The sequence below is a fragment of the Schistocerca piceifrons genome, chromosome X, assembly GCF_021461385.2.
Source record: "Schistocerca piceifrons isolate TAMUIC-IGC-003096 chromosome X, iqSchPice1.1, whole genome shotgun sequence".
Taxonomy (NCBI): Eukaryota; Metazoa; Arthropoda; class Insecta; order Orthoptera; family Acrididae; genus Schistocerca; species Schistocerca piceifrons.
Genome location: NC_060149.1, coordinates 807,716,099 through 807,737,430, shown reverse-complemented (window position 1 = coordinate 807,737,430; position 21,332 = coordinate 807,716,099).

Below are 21,332 nucleotides of genomic sequence, written 5' to 3'. Positions count from 1 at the left end.
GACTTTACAAACAGCATGAGAGAAAATGGTGCAGAGAGTGCGCGTGCGTAAATTACTCCTCACACTGAGGACAACCAAACAACCCGGCTAGAATCAGTGGGAGACTATAGATTGACTGCACCCAATAATGCCTCTCATATCACCTTAACCAACTTTGGGAATTTACAAGTGACGAATGTAATATTAAGCCATGTTAAAACAGTTTCAGCAAATCTTTCAAACTGTCTGTTTCAACATTGAAACAGTTTAAATTGTAACTTCCATGAAATGCAGCATTAGATACAGAACCATAGTTTTGTTGAATGGGCAGTATGTGCACTTCAACTTTGTAAGTAATGCAAAAATATTTTCCCCTCTAATTCCTTCTTTTAGTTAGTTACTGACCTAACAAGTTTGCCTAAATATAACAGCCTTTAATGTCTAAGTAATGGAATCAAAATAAAAGATGTTCCTCTGACACACAGAGATTATTGAATGTTTAAGCTAATGATTAAACCTGAATCATTTTATAATATCAATATACTAGTTCATACGAAATTTTACCAAAATCTAGTTGAAACTGGTAATTGCTGTATTAACAATTCACATTGTCCGTCGCACTTCACATAGTGTACACCAGGAACTGTCTGCTAGGCATGCTCAATGTAAAACTGACTGAGCACGGCCCATGCTGCCTGAGTAGTAGTTGTTCCGCTGGCAGAGGGCGCGACCAAATTCTCGCGTGCCCTCTTGTGGACCGGACTTTACTTGCGGCAACTACAGTCCGTGATGTGCCGTGCCAATGTGTGCCTCCCGTGAACTTTCTGGTGGCTACTGCTCTCCTGCTCCTTCAGGGGGTGAAGCCACTGTGATCCACTGTATCGGAAGATGGAGCATCGTGCAGTAGTGATGACCTCCACATCCATTGGAATGCTGGAGTCTGGGGATCTGCCAACCCTCGAGCTGGAACCTTCAAATATAGTTGAAAGTGACCCACACAAAGAGGCTCCCATCGTCCCACCACCAGAGCCCGGGACAGTACAGGCGCAAGCTGTCCAACTCCGAATCCCGTTCCACCTTGGGAGGGGCAAGACCCCGTGGCGGGGATGATGGGGAAGGCGGGACCACAGGTGAACCAGCCTCCTGAGGAACTAGACTTGCGAGAGGGGCTGGCTCTCGCTGGGGCATCTAACGATGGCGATGCCGGTGCTGGAGCTACTGGAGGCCGCCAAGGCTAAGAACCATCACAGCGTGGCAGAGTCACAGATGGGAGAGGCGGTAGCGTCTCCTCAGAAAACACTGGTACTGGCAATGGGGAAGCCGGTGCCTGAGGGATTGGAGGGTGGGTGCCTAAACGTGGATGTAGCTGATTTTGGTGACGACGTACCTCCTAGTCCCCCGCCTGCAAGGTATAGAGCCGGTGGCCATTGTGGCGCAGGATCACTTCCAGTATCCAACGTGGATTGCGACCAAACCCACGAGCCTAGACCGACATACCCGGTGGAAAGCCGGGTACCCTGTTTTGCAAAGACTGGCCAGGACCAGCCTGGAGGAGGTGCAGCAGAGTCCTAGGTTGGCACCCATGGAGGAGCTCTGCGGTGCTGCATTCTCCCATGGGCGTGGTCTGGTATGCCGTCAGGAAAAACGTCAATGCCTCCTTCGCAGGAAATTCGTGCACATTCTTTTTCCATCTACATCTTAAATGTGTGCACCATGCACTCAGCTTCTCCATTCGACTGTGAATGAAAGTGGGGAGAGCAAACGTGCCGAATACCGAAGCGCCTACAATAATCCTGGAAGGTCTGCGAAATAAACTGAGGTCCATTTTCCGATACCAGGGTGAGTGGCAGACCTTCCTTTTGCGAGTGCCTGGATTGCAACTTCTGAAGTGGTTCAGGAGCAGCGAACCACATATGGGAATCAGGAATAAGCATCAATGACAATGAGACAAAAGCCACTGAGAAACGGGCCGACAAAATCTATGTGAACACATTCCCAAGCCTGGGTTACAGGTGGCCATTAAGAGAACGCTGACCTGGGAGACGCCTGTTGGCTCACACACTGGGAACAGGCGGCCACCAAGTGCTCAATTTCTCTGTTAATACCGGGCCAGTACACATGCCTGTGAGCCAAGGTTTTAGTATGGAAAATACCCCAGTGCCCCTCATGTAATAACGTGCGGACCTCCCTTTTCAAACGTGCAGGAATAACCACATGAGGAGCTGCATCATCGGTAGCCAGAAGGAGAACCCCTTGCAAGACAGAGGCAGTCTCTTAGAACAAAGTAACTACGAAGAGTGTGAGGCCCAGCCTGGAGGTCGGGACGACCACCCCTGCTGAACGAGGCTAACTACTTGCCGGAGAAACGGGTCAGCTGCCTGTGGCTGCTCGGAGCCATCCACATTGATGGGCCAAGACTGTCCCCACCCCATACTGCGAAGCATCTGTAGCCAGGACCAATGGCATAGTGGGGTCAAAAGTAGCCAAACAAGGCACTGACATGAGGAGGCCCTTCAACAAGGTGAGTGCTCGCTCACATGCAGGCGACCAATCAAAAGGAACACCCTTGCACAGAAGGCAGTACAGGAGGCGGGCTATGGTGGAAGCCCTGGGAATGTACCAGTGGTAATAGACAATCTTGCCTAAAAAAGTGAAAAGAAGTGGGCTGCGGAAGGTCAACGATACCTTGGACCAAACTTCCTAGTGGCTGGACGCCATGCTGAGAGATGGTGTAGCCCACATACTCAATGGACGTTTGGAAGAAGTTCGACTTACGCAGGTTGCAATGCAGGCCCACGGACCTGAATTTGAGAAAGAGGGTTCGAAGGCTGTGCAAGTGTTCCTTCGTGCTGCGGCCTGTGACAATTATATCGTCCTGGTAATTAATACAATGAGGCATTGTCGACGTGACGTGTTCAAGATAACGCTGAAATATCGCCGGGGCACTGGATATTCCGAAGACCAACCGCTGGTATTGGCAAAGGCCAATCGGGGTGTTGACGACCGCCAGCCGTTTGGAGTCGTCAAGTAGTAGATCGATTTTCAAAAAATATTGGCCTCGCACCACGTCGGAGAACAATTCATCAGAACAAGGCAAGGGATAGGTGTCCACCAAGACGTAATTTCCCCGAGAGTTTCCTGACAACGAGGGGCGAAGCCCACTCACTAAAAGAAATGGGAAGAACGAACCTAAGGGCTGTCAGCTGGTCTAGCTCTGCATTTACCCGAGGGCGGAGAGCCAAGGGGATCTGCCTTGCGCGTAAGAAACGCGGGCGAGCCGACGCCTTCAACGTTAAGTGAGCTTCAAAGTCTGAAACACGCCCCAGGCCCTCCTCAAAGATATCCTTAGTCAGAGGTCAAAGATTCCAATGATAGGGAACATCTTCGGAGACCAACTGTATGGTGTCTGCGATAGAAAAATCGAAAGTTTGAAAGGCATCCAATCCAAAAAGGTTAGCGGAGCTCGCATCACTGACAACAATAAAAGTAAGAGGACGAGTGACTGATTTGTAGGTAACGTCGGTAGTGAATTGATCCAGTAGGGGAATGAACTGTTTATCATAACCGCGGAGACGCCGGTAAACTGGCGCCAACGGTGGCGACCCAAGGTCTAAGTAGGTTTGTGCATTCAACAAAGAAACTACCGCGCCCGTATCTACTTGCAGTTGTAATCGGCGCGATCGAACCTCGATGAAGAGGTGTGCCGATGCGTCGGGAGCCTGGTCCGATGAAACTTCCTGAATGCCAACGTCCATGGCCTCTGTAGCTGCTTCCCTCGATTCTTTTGAGGCTGAGCGGCAAAGTTTAGCAATGTGTCTTTTTTTTGTTACATTTGCGACAAACGGCCCAAGGCTAGGAGTGGGGGGGAGGGGGGGGGGGCACTCTGACCGATCATGATGTATATAGCACGACGCACAGGACGGTAACAGGGGCCGGCGGCCGGAACTTTTTTACGCGCCGTGCGGGAGCGGCCGTAACGGCCGGATTGTACCGCTCGCACGTCGTCCACCCCGGACGCAGTGGACGCGGCCGCGCCGCCCTGAACCGCCGCGACGTCGCACCACGCTTCCACCTGTTGACCTGCGGCGTGAGAGACTTCATACGATTGAGCAGTGGACAGGACTTCAAGGGAAGGGTCTCCCAACTGCAGGGCCCGTTGCCGGACCTCCCTATCAGGAGCCGAACGAACAATGACGTCTCTCACCATAATGTGGGCATACAACTCTCGCGACTGCTCCGTGACAAATTGACACTTGCGACTAAGACCGTGCAGGGTAGCGGCCCACGCCCGGTAAGACCGATGGGGCTGTTTCTTGCATTGATAGAACTCTACCCTAGCCGCCACAAAATGCGTGCGGCGGTGATAATCTGAGGACAACGATGAACGCAATGCGTCAAAAGACAAGGACTAGGGTTCCTGCAACGCCGCTAGCTGCCGCAAAACGTTATACATAGAGGGAGATATCCAAGACCAGAAAAGAGCACGACATACCTCCGCATCGTCAACATGAAATGCCAGGAAATACTGCCGAAGGCGATGTTCATATGCGTCCCAATCCTCCGTCGTCTCGTCATACGGGGTAAAGAAAGGAGGGAACGGCGCTGGAGCAGACTGCGTGGAGAGCAACGCCGGAAGCACTTCGTTCATGGTTGCCACGAGCTCCACCAAAACCCGCACTAAATCTTCCATGCCGTGGATAAGCTGCGAAACTGGAACAACGACGCAACACACGAAAGAACGACCCTACCCGTCGCCAATTGTATATTAACACGATTCACGTTGTCCGTCGCACTTCACAGAGTGTAGACCGGGAACTGTCTACTAGGCATGCCCGATGTAAAACTGAGCGCGCACTGCCCGTGCTGCCTGAGTTGTTGTTCCGCCGGCAGAGGGCGCGGCCGAATTCTCGCGTGCCCTCTGGTGGACGGGACTTTACTTGCGGCAACTACTGTCCGTGACGCACCGTGCCGATGTGCGCCTCCCGCGATCTTACTGGTGGCTACTGCAATTGCAATATTGGAATCTATAGAAAAAATCCAAACAGCAGAACTGGTTATATATAGAAACAAGAGCTGAACTTGTTCCCAATAAGGAACGAAGTGTAGTGAATGTTTATGTTAGTCTGTGTTTGTGCCGGCCGAACGGTTCTAGGCACTGCAGTCCGGAACCACGTGGCTGCTACGGTCACAGGTTCGAATCCTGCCTTGGGCATGGATGTGTGTGATGTCCTTAGGTTAGTTAGGTTTAAGTAGTTCTAAGTTTAGCCAAAATGGCTAAGCAGGGATGGCTAGAGGACAAATGTAAGGATGTAGAGGCTAATCTCACCAGGGGTAAGATAGATACTGCCTACAGGAAAATTAAAGAGACCTTTGGAGAAAAGACAACCACCTGTATGAATATCAAGAGCTCAGATGGAAACGCAGTTCTAACCAAAGAAGGGAAAGCAGAAAGGTGGAAGGAGTATATAGAGGCTCTATACAAGGGCGATGTTCTTGAAGACAATATTATGGAAATGGAAGAGGATGTAGATGAAGATGAAATGGGAGATATGATACTGCGTGAAGAATTTGATAGAGCACTGAAAGACCTGAGTCGAAACAAGGCCCCGGGAGTAGACAACATTCCATTAGAACTACTGACAGGCTTGGGAGAGCCAGTCCTGACAAAACTCTACCATCTGGTGAGCAAGATATATGAGACAGGCGAAATACACTCAGACTTCAAGAAGAATATAACAATTCCAATCCCAAAGAAAGCAGGTGTTGACAGATGCGAAAATTACCGAACTATCAGTTTAATAAGACACGGCTGCAAAATACTAACGCGAATTCTTTACAGACGAATGGAAAAACTAGTAGAAGCTGACCTCGGGGAAGATCAGTTTGGATTCTATAGAAATATTGGAACACGTGAGACAATACTGACCGTGCGGCTTATTTTTGAAGCTAGATTAAGGAAAGGCAAACCTACGTTTCTAGCATTTGTAGACTTAGAGAAAGCTTTTGACATTGTTGACTGGAATACTCTCTTTCAAATTCTGAAGGTGGCAGGGGTAAAATACAGGGAGCGAAGGCTATTTACAATTTGTACAGAAACCAGATAGCAGTTATAAGAGTCGAGGGACACGAAAGGGAAGCAGTGGTTGGGAATGGTGTGAGACAGGTTTGTAGCCTCTCCCCGATGTTATTCAATCTGTATATTGAGCAAGCAGTGAAGGAAACAAAAGAAAAATTCGGAGTAGGTATTAAAATCCATGGAGAAGAAATTAAAACTTTGAGGTTCGCCGATGACATTGTAATTCTGTCAGAGACAGCAAAGGACTTGGAAAAGCTGTTGAACGGAATGGATAGTGTCTTGAAAGGAGGATATAAGATGAACATCAACAAAAGCAAAACGAGGATAATGGAATGTAGTCGAATTAAGTCGGGTGATGCTGAAGGAATTAGATTAGGAAATGAGACACTTAAAGTAGTAAAGGAGTATTGCTATTTGGGGAGCAAAATAACTGATGATGGTCGAAGTAGAGAGGATATAAAATGTAGACTGGCAATGGCAAGGAAAGCGTTTCTGAAGAAGTGAAATTTGTTAACATCGAGTATAGATTGAAGTGTCAGGAAGTCGTTTCTAAAAGTATTTGCATGGAGTGTAGCCATGTATGGAAGTGAAGCATGGACGATATATAGTTTGGACAAGAAGAGAATAGAAGCTTTTGAAGTGTGGTGCTACAGAAGAATGCTGAAGATTAGATGGGTAGATCACATAATTAATGAGGAGGTATTGAATAGGACCGGGGAGAAGAGAAGTTTGTGGCACAACTTGACTAGAAGAAGATTCAGAAGGATGTAGGTTGCAGTAGTTACTGGGAGATGAAGCAGCTTGCACAGGATAGAGTAGCATGGAGAGCTGCATCAAACCAGTCTCAGGACAGAAGACTACAACAACAAACAAGTCTAGGGTACTGATGACCTCAAATGTTTAGTCCCATAGTGCTTAGAGCCATTTGAACCATTTTTTTTTGTATGCCTGGCCGCTATCTCCACTAGCCCTTGCCCCACACCCATCTCTAACTTCACCTGTGCCCCATGTCCATAACTACAGTCACCCTGTACTCACACCATCCTCTCTGCACTCTTCCTCTTTCTCTATCAGTCTTCCCCTCCCAAAAACCTCATCTAGATCAAAGTGTACTGCACACAGCTCCTCTTGTCTGTAGTCAGAATGAGTTGACTGATGCCAAATTCTTACACATTCAGCTGCTACCTCTCCCTCCCAGCTATCAGCCACTCTCCCCATACCTTGCTCCCTCATCCTGTCTCTTTTCACCCCTTGTCCAGTCTACCCAGCATATCCTTAGCAGCAACGCCAGCCCATTAAAGTCAGCAGGATGATTCTATTTGTGTAGGTGTATTAGTTCTGAAAAAGTGTTCCTCGTAAAACTAGCAACTTTCTCAGTCTAGTTTATGTGGCTGTCAACAACTCAGTGTCTTAACTATATGGTGAGCTGACCTTAATTCCCTTTACCTTTACTTCCACTACACACTACCAATTACCGTATTTATATTTGCCAGTCTCTTATGACTGGCTAACTTACAGTGGCAGGTTGAAGGCTACATTTGGATCATTTTGTTAAGTAATCAGATTCATGTGCCAAAGTAACCTCATGGGAAATGAACACGATACTTTATATTTATGTTCAATATTTACTTTAAATTACTCACTCATTAACTTACCAGAAGTATTCCAGTTCATGGTAATAATAGTACTTTATTCAGCGAAAATGCTTTTTGCATATTTTCAAAAGGATTAAAATTCTACACTTTTAAGAAACTCATGAAACTGTTCCTTGAATGTGTCATTCATATCACAGAGTCCTTGAAATAAATTGCTATTTTAGATGTTTTCTTTTTTTCTTTCTGTTCTTGTATTCTATGTTTGAACATTTAAATTATTTTTCTATGATGAAACAAAAATATTTTGTTTCATATTTACTTAGAACTTTTGCACCAAATTGAATTTTATATACAGCATGATTCTAGCAGAGAAGAAAAACATCAACCAGCCGCATTTAATAATGCTTTTTACTCACATAAATAGCGCTGTTCAGTTTTATATGTTCACCATCAGATGGCTGTTCATGTTAAGATATGTATTGTTGTTCCCAGAATGAGATTTTCACTCTGCAGCGGAGTGCGCGCTGATATGAAACTTCCTGGCAGAAAATCTCATTCTGGAAACATCCCCCAGGCTGTGGCTAAGCCATGTCTCCGCAATATCCTTTCTTTCAGGAGTGCTAGTTCTGCAAGGTTCGCAGGAGAGCTTCTGTAAAGTTTGGAAGGTAGGAGACGAGGTACTGGCAGGAGTAAAGCTGTGAGTACCGGGTGTGAGTCGTGCTTCGGTAGCTCAGTTGGTAGAGCACTTGCCCGCGAAAGGCAAAGGTCCCGAGTTCGAGTCTCGGTCGGGCACACAGTTTTAATCTGCCAGGAAGTTTCATGTATTGTTGTTGTTTATATTAATTTTCACTTTTATTCCCCCTTGTGAAAACTCAACCGAGATTCCACATGATTGTGTTGCAATGTTTACTGCTTAGGTTTATGATTTGATATATATGTACATACGTACACACACACACACACACACACAGTGTGAAGCACCACACACATACATCAAAAAGTTTTGTCATGTGGAAGGTGTCAAAACTTTTTGGTGTGTATGAAGGGTCCTTTGCAGTATATATATATATATATATATATATATATATATATATATATATATATATATATATATATATATATACAGGGTGTTTCAAAAATGACCGGTATATTTGAAACGGCAATAAAAACAAAACGAGCAGCGATAGAAATACACCGTTTGTTGCAATATGCTTGGGACAACAGTACATTTTCAGGCAGACAAACTTTCGAAATTACAGTAGTTACAATTTTCAACAACAGATGGCGCTGCGGTCTGGGAAACTCTATAGTACGATATTTTCCACATATCCACCATGCGTAGCAATAATATGGCGTAGTCTCTGAATGAAATTACCCGAAACCTTTGACAACGTGTCTGGCGGAATGGCTTCACATGCAGATGAGATGTACTGCTTCAGCTGTTCAATTGTTTCTGGATTCTGGCGGAACACCTGGTCTTTCAAGTGTCCCCACAGAAAGAAATCACAGGGGTTCATGTCTGGCCAATAGGGAGGCCAATCCACGCCGCCTCCTGCATGTTTCGGATAGCCCAAAGCAATCACACGATCATTGAAATATTCATTCAGGAAATTAAAGACGTCGGCCGTGCGATGTGGCCGGGCACCATCTTGCATAAACCATGAGGTGTTCGCAGTGTCGTCTAAGGCAGTTTGTACCGCCACAAATTCACGAAGAATGTCCAGATAGCGTGATGCAGTAATCGTTTCGGATCTGCAAAATGGGCCAATGATTCCTTTGGAAGACATGGCGGCCCAGACCAGTACTTTTTTAGGATGCAGGGACGATGGGACTGCAACATGGGGCTTTTCGGTTCCCCATATGCACCAGTTCTGTTTATTGACGAAGCCGTCCAGGTAAAAATAAGCTTCGTCAGGAAACCAAATGCTGCCCACATGCATATCGCCATCATCAATCCTGTGCACTATATCGTTAGCGAATGTCTCTCGTGCAGCAATGGTAGTGGCGCTGAGGGGTTGCCGCGTTTGAATTTTGTATGGATAGAGGTGTAAACTCTGGCGCATGAGACGATACGTGGACGTTGGCGTCATTTGGACCGCAGCTGCAACACGGCGAACGGAAACCCGAGGCCGCTGTTGGATCACCTGCTGCACTAGCTGCGCGTTGCCCTCTGTGGTTGCCGTACGCAGTCGCCCTACCTTTCCAGCACGTTCATCCGTCACGTTCCCAGTCCGTTGAAATTTTTCAAACAGATCCTTTATTGTATCGCTTTTCGGTCCTTTGGTTACATTAAACCTCCGTTGAAAACTTCGTCTTGTTGCAACAACACTGTGTTCTAGGCGGTGGAATTCCAACACCAGAAAAATCCTCTGTTCTAAGGAATAAACCATGTTGTTTACAGCACACTTGCACGTTGTGAACAGCACACGCTTACAGCAGAAAGACGACGTACAGAATGGCGCACCCACAGACTGCGTTGTCTTCTATATCTTTCACATCACTTGCAGCGCCATCTGTTGTTGAAAATTGTAACTACTGTAATTTCGAAAGTTTGTCCGCCTGAAAATGTACTGTTGTCCCAAGCATATTGCAACAAACGGTGTATTTCTATCGCTGCTCGTTTAGTTTTTATTGCCGTTTCAAATATACCGGTCATTTTTGAAACACCCTGTATATATATATATATATATATATATATATATATATATATATATATATATATATATATATGTGTGTATGTATAATCTTCATATAGTCTGCATTAGTGCCTAAACTCAAGCAGTCAGCATTGCAACATAATGATGTGGAATTTTAGATGGCACCACCACTCCAAGAAATTTTCACCAGAAGGGGGAATAAAAAGTGAAAATTAATGTAAACAATAAAAAAAATATGTATCTTAATTTTAACAGCTGTCTGATGATGAACCTGTCAGTTTGAAATTAGTAATGGTGCTATTTATGTTAACAAATAATGTTATTAAATGTGGCAGGTTGCCGTTTTCTTTTCTGCTAGACCTGCTTAAGCAGAGTCCAGAAATAATACAGTATACGAAGTCCCAAAACAATGAAGTTTTCTTCAAGTAAAAGGGTAGAGAAGATTCTATTAATTCGTAGCTGACATGAAGATGAAGCTTGCAGTTATCTCCACATCCAGTATATCTAATGCTGATCAGCCAGGTTTTGTCAAAGAACTGCAATCAAACTGCACTTCATCATTACAAGATGTAAAAAGACAGTCATTTGTGCACTCAATTAGTGACACATTCATATACAACAATGAAAGTGATGAGCAGATTACTGTTTCCCAGCTTTATATCTGTCTTCAGGGACCTCAAGGCATATTAGGACCAGAAATAAAAAAAGGACTGTTTAGTGGTTAAAATCTAATAATCAACATATCAAAATCTGGAAAGATAGGAAAAAAGAAATTTTTAAAATTTTATTCGAAATGGTTTCCAACCAATTGCAGAAATTAATTCATTGCTTTTGCTGGACTTTTGGCCTGGACATGGCAATACCTCTGTCTTTCAGGAGGATGACAAAAAGACTGTCGATGTAATGCAGATTCCACCCATAACAGCCAATGTGACCCTCAATAAAGAAGTTTTGTGACTATGGAAAATATTTTTAAGCAAGTTTTCAGACAATATAATTTTCAATAGCTCCATGACATTTAAGATTTACCAGGAGAACAGTATTCTTAAACGTCAGTCATTTGTACATTATCAGTTTGCATTGGTACATTTTATGAAATGCTTTCAGTATGCTCAGTACGCAGCACAATAAGCAGAGCAGTGGTCAGTATCATTTCTTATCTCATCAAAATTCTGTCCTAATAAAATTAGTAATAACTGTGACGTGCCTGAAAGCATTAATTTTTCCTTGGTCAGGTGTGCCTGGTGTAAAGGAAATGTTTATTTTTGTCATTAAAATGATACTTTGCTTTATTGAGCTGACTATGTGGAATAAACAAGAAACTTTCAGTTTTACTGAAATATACATTGTTCAAAAATTATCATAAGAATTGTGTTGCAGGAATTGTCATAAAATGATGTATGTGTAAGAAATAATTCATTTCAGTAAATTAAAGTCATGAATGATAGAAGTCATGTGTAATGTAACATCAGTCGAATGCTGCCTTGATTTAGTTTCCTCTGCTAGTCATCTTCGTAACAATTACATATGCAACAATTTAGGTGTCAATATGAACAATCTATATTCAAAACATTAATGATACATGACGTATTTGTATGGTTTAGGTCCTTCAGATTCATTCATGTCACTCTGGATAATAGCACTACATGGCACTATGCTCTCTTATCATAGCTGATTGCATGCTATGCGCAAAAGGCTGTACAAACTGCTGTCATAAGTGGTTCTTCATGCAACAAAAACGAGTGACTTCAACTATTTTTAAAAAATACTTGCAGTGCTTCTTAGTAGCAAATACTTTTACAGTGCATCTCTTTCACTGTATTATTCTCATATAAAAAATTTCACAGCGGGTTATGACATGTCAGATTGGACCACTGTCTTGTCAGTTCATGTCTTTCCAGCATACATCATAATTTGCTGCTTGTTGCCCCTTAGTATGGCAGGGAAGCAGCTGGCTTGGCCTCTTCTGCCAATTTATGATGCTTCCTTCATCAGTGGCACCTAAAGCATTTGCTATTTCTCCTTTACTGTAACTACTCTCTCTGAACATGTGTCTCAAATGCTGCAAATGGCCTCATGGTGAAAAGTATCAAACAGTGATTACATGGACATTGTCCATCCCAAAATTAAATTTACTGTCAAGATGGCAAAGGATGACAAGCTACTGTTCATGGATGTTATATTTGAGCAGAAGGCAGGAGGCTGGCTTTGTCATTCAGTGTACAGGAAACCAATGTACACTGATCAATAGTTGAATGCTGATAGCTTTCACCACCCTGTCCACAAGGAAGTGGTTCTGAACACATTAGTATTCAGAACAAAAATTATTTCTGATGATGACCACCTACAGTTTGAACTGCAGTATTTGAGATACATGTTCAGAGAGAATGGTGAGCAAGGGAGTGATAGCAAATGCTTTGAGGTGCCACCAACTAAGGGAGCAGCCAGGAAAACTGGCTGTTTTCCTGCCATATTATGGGACAATTTTTTCATGGAGCACAAGATAGGATATAGGATGTGTGCTTCAGAGACATGGATTGAGCTGAGTGTTCCGCCCCCCCCCCACCCCTCCGCCTCGCCCCCCCCCCCCCCCACACACACACTTGGTGTGAAATGTGGTGTGCCCTGTTAAAGATGATATAGCTGTTTTATGTACAGTGTTATGGAGTTTTGAGGTTGAGAATGAGGCAGCATCTATGTGGATCAAGAAGTTAACACACTTACAGAGTATTGTACCAAAATTCAAGCAACATATTAAACAAAGGGAGCTTGACAAGTCAGCCACAGCTGAGCATTGCCAGTAAAACAGACACAAAATACAAATTAAAAAGATGAGGATCTTGGCTCATGCATGAAAAGCAACAATTTTAACAGAGGCTGGGGCAACACAGCTAGCACACCATGGGGCAAGCTTTGGATATCGAAAGTAAGCAAAAACGGATGTTTGACACTTGTAGGGAGGCTCACACAGACTTGCTGTGATACAAAGATATACAGACGTCAACTAAGAAAGCACACACTGGGTGATGCACCACAGAATAGAAAGTAACATGTTTGTAACTATGTGGATACTAGGATCTTGCAGGGATCTGTAGATGTAGACTTTCTGTAAATGCTAGATAAGTGTCACCACTTCCTAATGTCTCCATTAAGGTCCAAAACATTTATCAAAATGCCTCACAGATACATTGTTAACTGAATTTTATAGGATCTACTCTGAATGACATGTAGAAAATCACATTATTTCATGAATGGGTTAAAATAGATGATTAAATGGTTCATAAATTATCCAAATTCAAAATTCGGTTGCCCCTTTCTTTTTAGCTCTGAATCGTCACAGACAGGAATGTTGGGATCTTCAGAGGGTGATCTTACATCAACAGCGAAGCCTGGACCATCATAATCACACGTGCCAGACCGTAAATATCATGATCACCTCATCCTGGACCATTAACAGTACAATCACCTCATCCCAGACTGTCGACATCTGCCAGTTCCAGTAATACACCAGAAAACAGCAGTTTCTTGGCCTGTCCTACTAGTACCAATGAGCATCAGGTACACCATACATCTAGGATCTTGTATGCCCACATCGATAAGTCTACAGGCAGGTATCAAGATCTGATCTGTTTCCACAATGTGTGTGTGCCTATTCTGGATTGAGGGCTACCTAAAATAGTAAATGATCCGCAATATCCCACCATTAAGTGTAGTGCAGTGCTAAGCTGCGAACTCATGTGCTCCCCAAATATGGTGATGATGCTGAAGAATAATCTGTTGTGAATATGTGGGGAAAAATAATATGATATCACAGGGCACCTCAACTGCTGAGTGGTTCGAAAATTTCACACTGAATGTCAAACCGGCTCAATTCCCCGAAAAATAGGAGAAAGGGTCTGCTAAGGCTCTGAGTATAGTACTTCACTTAGGCGTTCACTAACATGTTGGGCGTTCACTAACATGTCTTTGATCCACTAAGTGGAGGTCTTTCAATACCCCTCTTCCAGAGGACATAGCTGGGAAACAGGGTATTATCAGGGTCCAAATTTATAAGGACTTGTGCTTTGCATAGTCGCTTCTGGCTTCCAAAAGAAATTATAAGACATGTACTCAGTGCATGACACAATACAAAATGTTAGCTATTCTTGGGCGTTATAACTCTGATGGTATCAGTTTCCTCCTGAAACTCCTGGATGTACCTTAACTTGAGATGCCCATACTGATATATCCATTCAATTTTACGGCGTGGAGGAAAGCGAGCAAAGGGAGAATGAAGTTATATATGAAGGTAGTATCTGTTCCTGAGAAAACAGATACCACTGATGACTGTGCAGCTTCTCTAGAATGAAATGATAATTAAATCGACACTCTAGCTGCAAACAGCGTTGATATGCATCACTGGGGACATGTTGAAAACGTCTATTAGGCTCACTACGAATGTAGTGGTGTGGACATGTTGGGAATATGGGTCTCACGGGGAGCGTGCAAGAGATAAGTCCCTGCAGGCGCACTATCCTCTGTGCCCTCGGTAGCTAAGATGGATAGAGCCTCTGCCCTGTAAGCAGGAGATCCCGGGTTCGAGTCCTAGTCGGGGCACACATTTTCAACATGTCCCCAGTGATGTATATCAACGCCTGTTTGCAGCTAGGAGAATGAAGTTGTCAGGCTGCTTCATTACTTCAATATCACCAATCAGTACCTGAAATATGTAGATCTGTTGTTATTCTCTCAGGGGAAAAATCACTACCGCTGGATCAAAAATATGTTCCACCTAACTTCCTCTCAACTGTCGAAAACTCATGGTGCATGGCATATTTGCCCTAATGGCCCGAACACGTTTACTATGAGCGAGAGATCACCATGGCATCTAGTGGTTTGCACTACACAGGAACCGGTACGTGTTGGTATGCCCACCAAGGCGAATAAGTTCTTAAAATTTAAGAAATATCAGCAGCAGGAATGTGTTCCCCTCATTGTAAATTCTGACAGTGAGTGCCTTCTAGCTCCTGTGGCGCACTGAGAAGATGACCCAACTGCCTCATGCTACTTTCACAGAACGACATGTCCATATGTGGCAATATATCAAGTTGTATGCTCATAATTTTTAATCATACTTCAGGGAAAATCCTGCGACATATCTGCACTGCAACATGTCTGCTTTCTGAGCTCTAACAACGTGCAAGGAAGGATGTGATTTATCATACCAACGTTCCTATGACGGAATCGTAGGAGAATGATGCATTATACAAGAAAGTAGTTAACTGCTATACTTATCGCTGCTATTGGATAGAAAAGCGAGAAATCGGTTTAAGGACACTGTCATCTAACTGGTAAGTTTAGCGGCGCTGCACGTAACACATGCAACCTGAGCTACCGACTACCATGATACATATCCTGTTTCTTTCCAGATTTGAGCAAGGATGACGCTCATTAATTCCTTGGTGAGCACTTGACTGACTTGGGTTTGTGCAGTGATCAGGTAAACTACCTACTACCAGCTATGTGACTCTTACCCATTTTCTTTCCCAATTTGAGCAGGTATGATGTTCATTTCCTCGTTGGGCACTTGCCTGATTTAGGTTTGTGTAATGATCAGATAAGTGTCCTACCTGAGATCACAGAAAAATAGCTTTAGTTTTCCAAGCGAATCACTGAACTTTCTGGACTCGCTATGCTTTCATCGTGTATCACTTCAGAAACTTCCTCAAACCATGTCTCAGGAGGATACGTATCTCAGCTGCACATCCCGATTATGCTAAGTTTCAGCTTCATGTCCAAGAAAGGGGGTCTTCCCATCTGAATATCTGGATCCGATGAAGCAACTCAACAGAACCACATTGTCCAACTTACCGCGTTTTCAAATAATCTTACAAGCAGTTCCCTAAAGAGTGCAGAATATAGGAATGCAGTGAGTGCTTGGTAGCAGTTTAGCATCTCTGATTTAGGGTAGTATGCAAACTTTATATGGACACAGATCGACGCTTACGTGCAAATATTTTCGAGAAATTGAAGAGTATGCAGGGGAACGTACACCCTGGACCCTGCATTCTTTTAACTCATGTCAGAGTTTTCGTGGGTGCAATGCTCAAAAGCACAGGAATCAACATTAGACACCTGATATCGACATGTCTTTTTTTCCCCAATGTGTTCAAAGGCACACCAAGACAAATAACCCACAAACTGGTGGAAAGTTCCACAAACGGTTCAAATGACTCTAAAGACTTTTTGCTTTCACTTGCCACCCTGATTTTACGACCCACCAGCTAATTGCTTAAGGTGGGTCCTTATTGACCACTTAGCCGCTGCGATCGGTATATGGGCGCAGATATGGCTGAACCTCCACACCACTTCCCACATCCGATCGCACCGTTGCCCGTGTCCCGCCACGTGGAGGCGGGTCATAGTCGATCGTGTTTTGTTTTTGTCTCTTTTATTTTGTTTTCTTTTACTTGGTTATCTTTGTTTACTATTTGTCTTTCTTTTCTTTTCTTTTCTTTTCTTTTCTTTTCTTTTCTTTTCTTTATGGCAGCTTTCCAAAACCGTTTAACAAAAATTTACATGAAGTTTAAAATTTGAAAAATAAATACAAAAATATAGTTTAGAATGAAGAAGAGGAAAGAAGATAGGAAAGGAAGAAGTTTATAGTCCTTCCACCCTGGGGAACTGAGGATGAAAGCCTTGGAATTAGTCGTCAAGCCATAGATCCTCAGTCTCCAATCCTTTGCTTACCTTTAACTACGAAGATCTATCTAAGCACTATGGGACTTAACATCTGAGGTCATCAGTCCCCTAGACTTAGAACTATTAAAACCTAACTAACCTAAGGACATCACACACATCCATGCCCAAAGCAGGATTCGAACCTGCGACCGTAGCAGCAGCGCGGTTCCGGACTGAAGCGCCTGGAATCGCTCGGCCACATAAAAGTTCCACAAACCATTCCTATATTTGTATGTAAACAATTTATACAACCATGAGTGGTAAGAGTCTCTGTCTCTTGTAGGGTTTCCATAACTATCCTATGATGAAATTGTCAGATGAGATGAATTCTCAAATGCGGCAGTTAATTCTGATGTAGGATATGTGGAGAGGCAGACATGGCACATCCTAAGGACGTGCACTGCAATTTGCCACTATGTGAGGAGCACTGAGATTTTTTAAGCATTTCCAAGTTGCTGGGGGTTGAAAAAAATGTGCTGCACTATAGAAACCTTCATCAACGTCATTGTTTGGCGACGGAACTAATTCGGATCAGCCATGCTATTAAATTCGACCAGTCTCGCTGTTTGAAAAAATACATTGACATTAACACAGCCGCGCGGGGTAGCCGCGCGGTCTGAGGGCGCCTAGTCACGGTCCGCGCGGCTCCCCCCGTCGGAGGTTCGAGTCCTCCCTCGGGCATGGATGTGTGTGTTGTCCTTAGTGGACGTCAGTTTAAGTTAGATTAATTATTGAGTAAGGTTACGGACCGATGAGCTCAGCAGTTAGGTCTTATAAGACCTTACCACAATTTCCAATTTCCACATTAACACTACTAAGCAGACTTCCACAACATATGATATGGAGAAAGATTTTACAATCTTATGAATAATATGAAGTTTTCGGCAAAGCAATGAAGAATGTTAGACAGCGCAGCAAAATTCACAGAAGAGCCAACCGAGCGAAGTGGCGCAGTGGTTAACACACTGAATGTGCATTCTGGAGGACTCCGGTTCAAACTCGCGTCTGGCCATACTGATTTAGGTTTCATGTGATTTCCCTAAATCGCTTCAAGCAAATGCCTGGATTGTTCCTTTGAAAGGCCACGGCTGACTTCCTTCCCCATCCTTCCCTAATCCAATGAGACCGATGGCCTCACTGTTTCGTCCCCTCCCCCAAATCAACCAACCAACCTACAGAACAACAAACTGGGTGGGTGTTTGGGCACAAAAAATTATATCCCAAGGTGAAATTTTAAATGGGCCACATCTTCAACAAATAATTCGCCGCTCTGGAAATGGCTAAGGTTTGCATATACATGACTTACCCGAACTCCAAATGTAACAGTTTTATTATAAGTTTGTAAAAACTCATTTTGTAGACTCAGTGTTCAAAAAATGGTTCAAATGGCTCTCAGCACTATGGGACTCAACTGCTGTGGTCATAAGTCCCCTAGAACTTAGAACTACTTAAACCTAACTAACCTAAGGACATCACACACATCCATGCCCGAGACAGGATTCGAACCTGCGACCGTAGCGGTAGTGCGGTTCCAGACTGTAGCGCCTTTAACCGCTCGGCCACTCCGGCCGGCAGATTCAGTGTTACTTTATGTGAGTACAGACAGCTACGTATATTGCGGGTACGGTTGCGATCCACACGAAGTAATAACCTGGCATCCCGATGCATCCGACATGTATGGATTGTGGCCGATAATCATTCTGGCATTGCACCTCCAATCAGCAACGTTATTGGTCTAATGAAAGACAATGGACATAGAAGAAAGAGGCACAAAGTTTAAACGGGTTGTAAGTCGCACCCTGGAAAAGTATATGCCGCGTAAGTGGATTGAGGACGGAAAAGACCCGCCGTGGTTAAATGAGAAGTTTCGTAAAATGTTGAGGAAACAGAGACAGATGCACTCTCGTTCAAAAAAGGACACAAAAATGACGACAGACAGAAGTTGGTAGACATTCGTGCACCTGTAAAAAGATCGATGCGCGAAGCATACAACGACTACCATCATCATACCTTAGCAAAAGATCTTGCCGAGAACCTGGGAAAATTCTGGTCCTACGTAAAATCACCCAGCGTATCGAAGGCTTTTATTCAGTCACTCTTCGACCAGTTCAATGTTCCAATAGAAGAGAGCAAAAGGAAAGCTGATGTTTAACATTTCACTTTTAAGAAATCATTCGTGCTGAATGATCGTACAAACACCCCGTCATTTGATTGTCACACAGACTCGCGTATGGAGGACATAGTAAAAGGCATCCCTGGCGTAGAAAAGCAACTGGAAGAGTTGAAAAAAATATTTAGATGGAATCCCAATTCAGTTTCACAGAAGGTACTCTACGAAACTAACCCCTTACGAAGCTTGAATTTATCGCGAATCTTTTGCCCAGTGCAAAGTCCAAAGTAATTGGAAAAAAGCGCAGGTGACTCCTGTAGATAAGGAGGGTAAAAGGACGCACCCGCCAACATCGGTTTGCTGCATGATTCTTGAACATATTCTCAGTTCGAATGGAATACATTTCCTTCTGTTCATAAATGAGCGCAGATTTACAATGCATCACTGGTGTGAAACTCAGCTTACTCTTTTCCCACATGATACGCTGCAAACCAAACAATGGATGAAGGACAACAGACGGATTTCATATTCCTAGATTTCCAAAAAGCGTTTGATATGGTGCCCCACTGCAGACTGTTAACAAAGGTACGAGGACACTAGAAGATGTCATCATTGAATGACTGGAGGAGTATACTGAATGACTTAGGCAAAATTTCTAGTTGGTTTGATGAATGGCAGGTTGCTCTAAATGTAGAGGAACGTAAGTTAATGCAGATGGGTATGAAAAACAATTATGTAATGTTTGAATATAGCATTCGCAGTGTGCTGCCTGACACAGTCACATTCGATTAAATATACGGGCATAACGCTCCAAAGCGATATGAAATGAAAAGAGTACGTAAGGATGGTAGTAGGGAAGGCAAATGGTCGACTTAGGTTTATTGAGTGAATTTTAAGAAAGTGTGATTCATCCGCAAAGGAGTCTGCATATAGAGCACTGGTGCGCCCCGTTCTTGAGTGTTGCTAGAGCATTAGGGATCCTCACCAGGCTGGATTACAGGAAACCATTAAAACAATTCAGAAGTGGACTGCTGGATTTGTTATCGGCAGGTTCCATCAAAACAGGAGTATGAGTCAGTGTTCTGGCAGACGCCGAGCCGAGCGGACGCGCCAGTAACGGTAGCAGAAGCAACCGTTGTCTGATAAGCAGTAATTTAGTTTAGTTTCTGTTTTTTTCCTCGGGATTCTGCATAGTAGTGAACTATACCTGTGTACTTTACTGTGTGGACTAGTGGTTAGCAAATTCTCTAAATTTTTGTTTTTGCGTCAATGTTGGTGTATATCCTTGTTTAAGGCGGCTTTCTAGTGTAATTCTTCCGCCGTCAGACCGCCACGTCACGCTCGTGCTGGTATACAGCATATAGTTTAGATCAGTGCGTTATAGTCTGCATACTTATCTCGTGGAGTAGCTTTTGGGTAATCGTGGTTTGTAGTAACAGGTAACTGTAGATACGTCAACTGCAGTTGAGAAATTTACTTCTGTTTAAGAGCTTACCGTATCAGGGTATAACGAGAAATCTGAAAAGCGGTTTTTAGTGTTTCTTTATTCTCCTCGTTATATTTTGCGTACATTCGAAACTCAGTAGCGCCATCTGAGATCTTGTAACTATTTTTTGCACACTACGATATGGCTAGGGACTGTGTTTGTTCCGAGCGGACACAAGGACAATTGGCTGCTGTCCGCAAACAGCTGGAAGCTGCGTAGGCTACCTCGACATGTTTCTGGCTAATACTTAAAGTTGTGGCGACTTCGTGGCGCTGGTGATGAGACCTGCGACACCTCTAGCGACCGATTTTCCCGAACCAGTCGTGGCTTGTCATCGGAAGTTATAATGTTATGTTGGTGGGGAGCCTCTCAGGGAAATAACAGACAAGGCGGGAAAGAAGTCGGTATGGACTCGGTATGTTTGCCGGGGGGTCTCGTCCGTGATGTGGAGGCCCTGCCGACGGCTATCGAGCTCACTGGGTGCATATACTGGAACATGTCGGCACGAATGACGCCTGCGGCCTGGGTTCTGAGGGCATCCTCGGCTCCTTTCGGCGCATGGCTGATTTGGTGAAGGCAACTAGTAACGCACCCCGGGTGCAGGCTAAGCTGTCTGTTTGTAACATCGTGTTCAGGGTTGACTCAGGTTTGGAGCAGAGTGGAAGGTCTAAACCAGAGACTCAGACGTCTCTTCGACGGTATCGGAGGC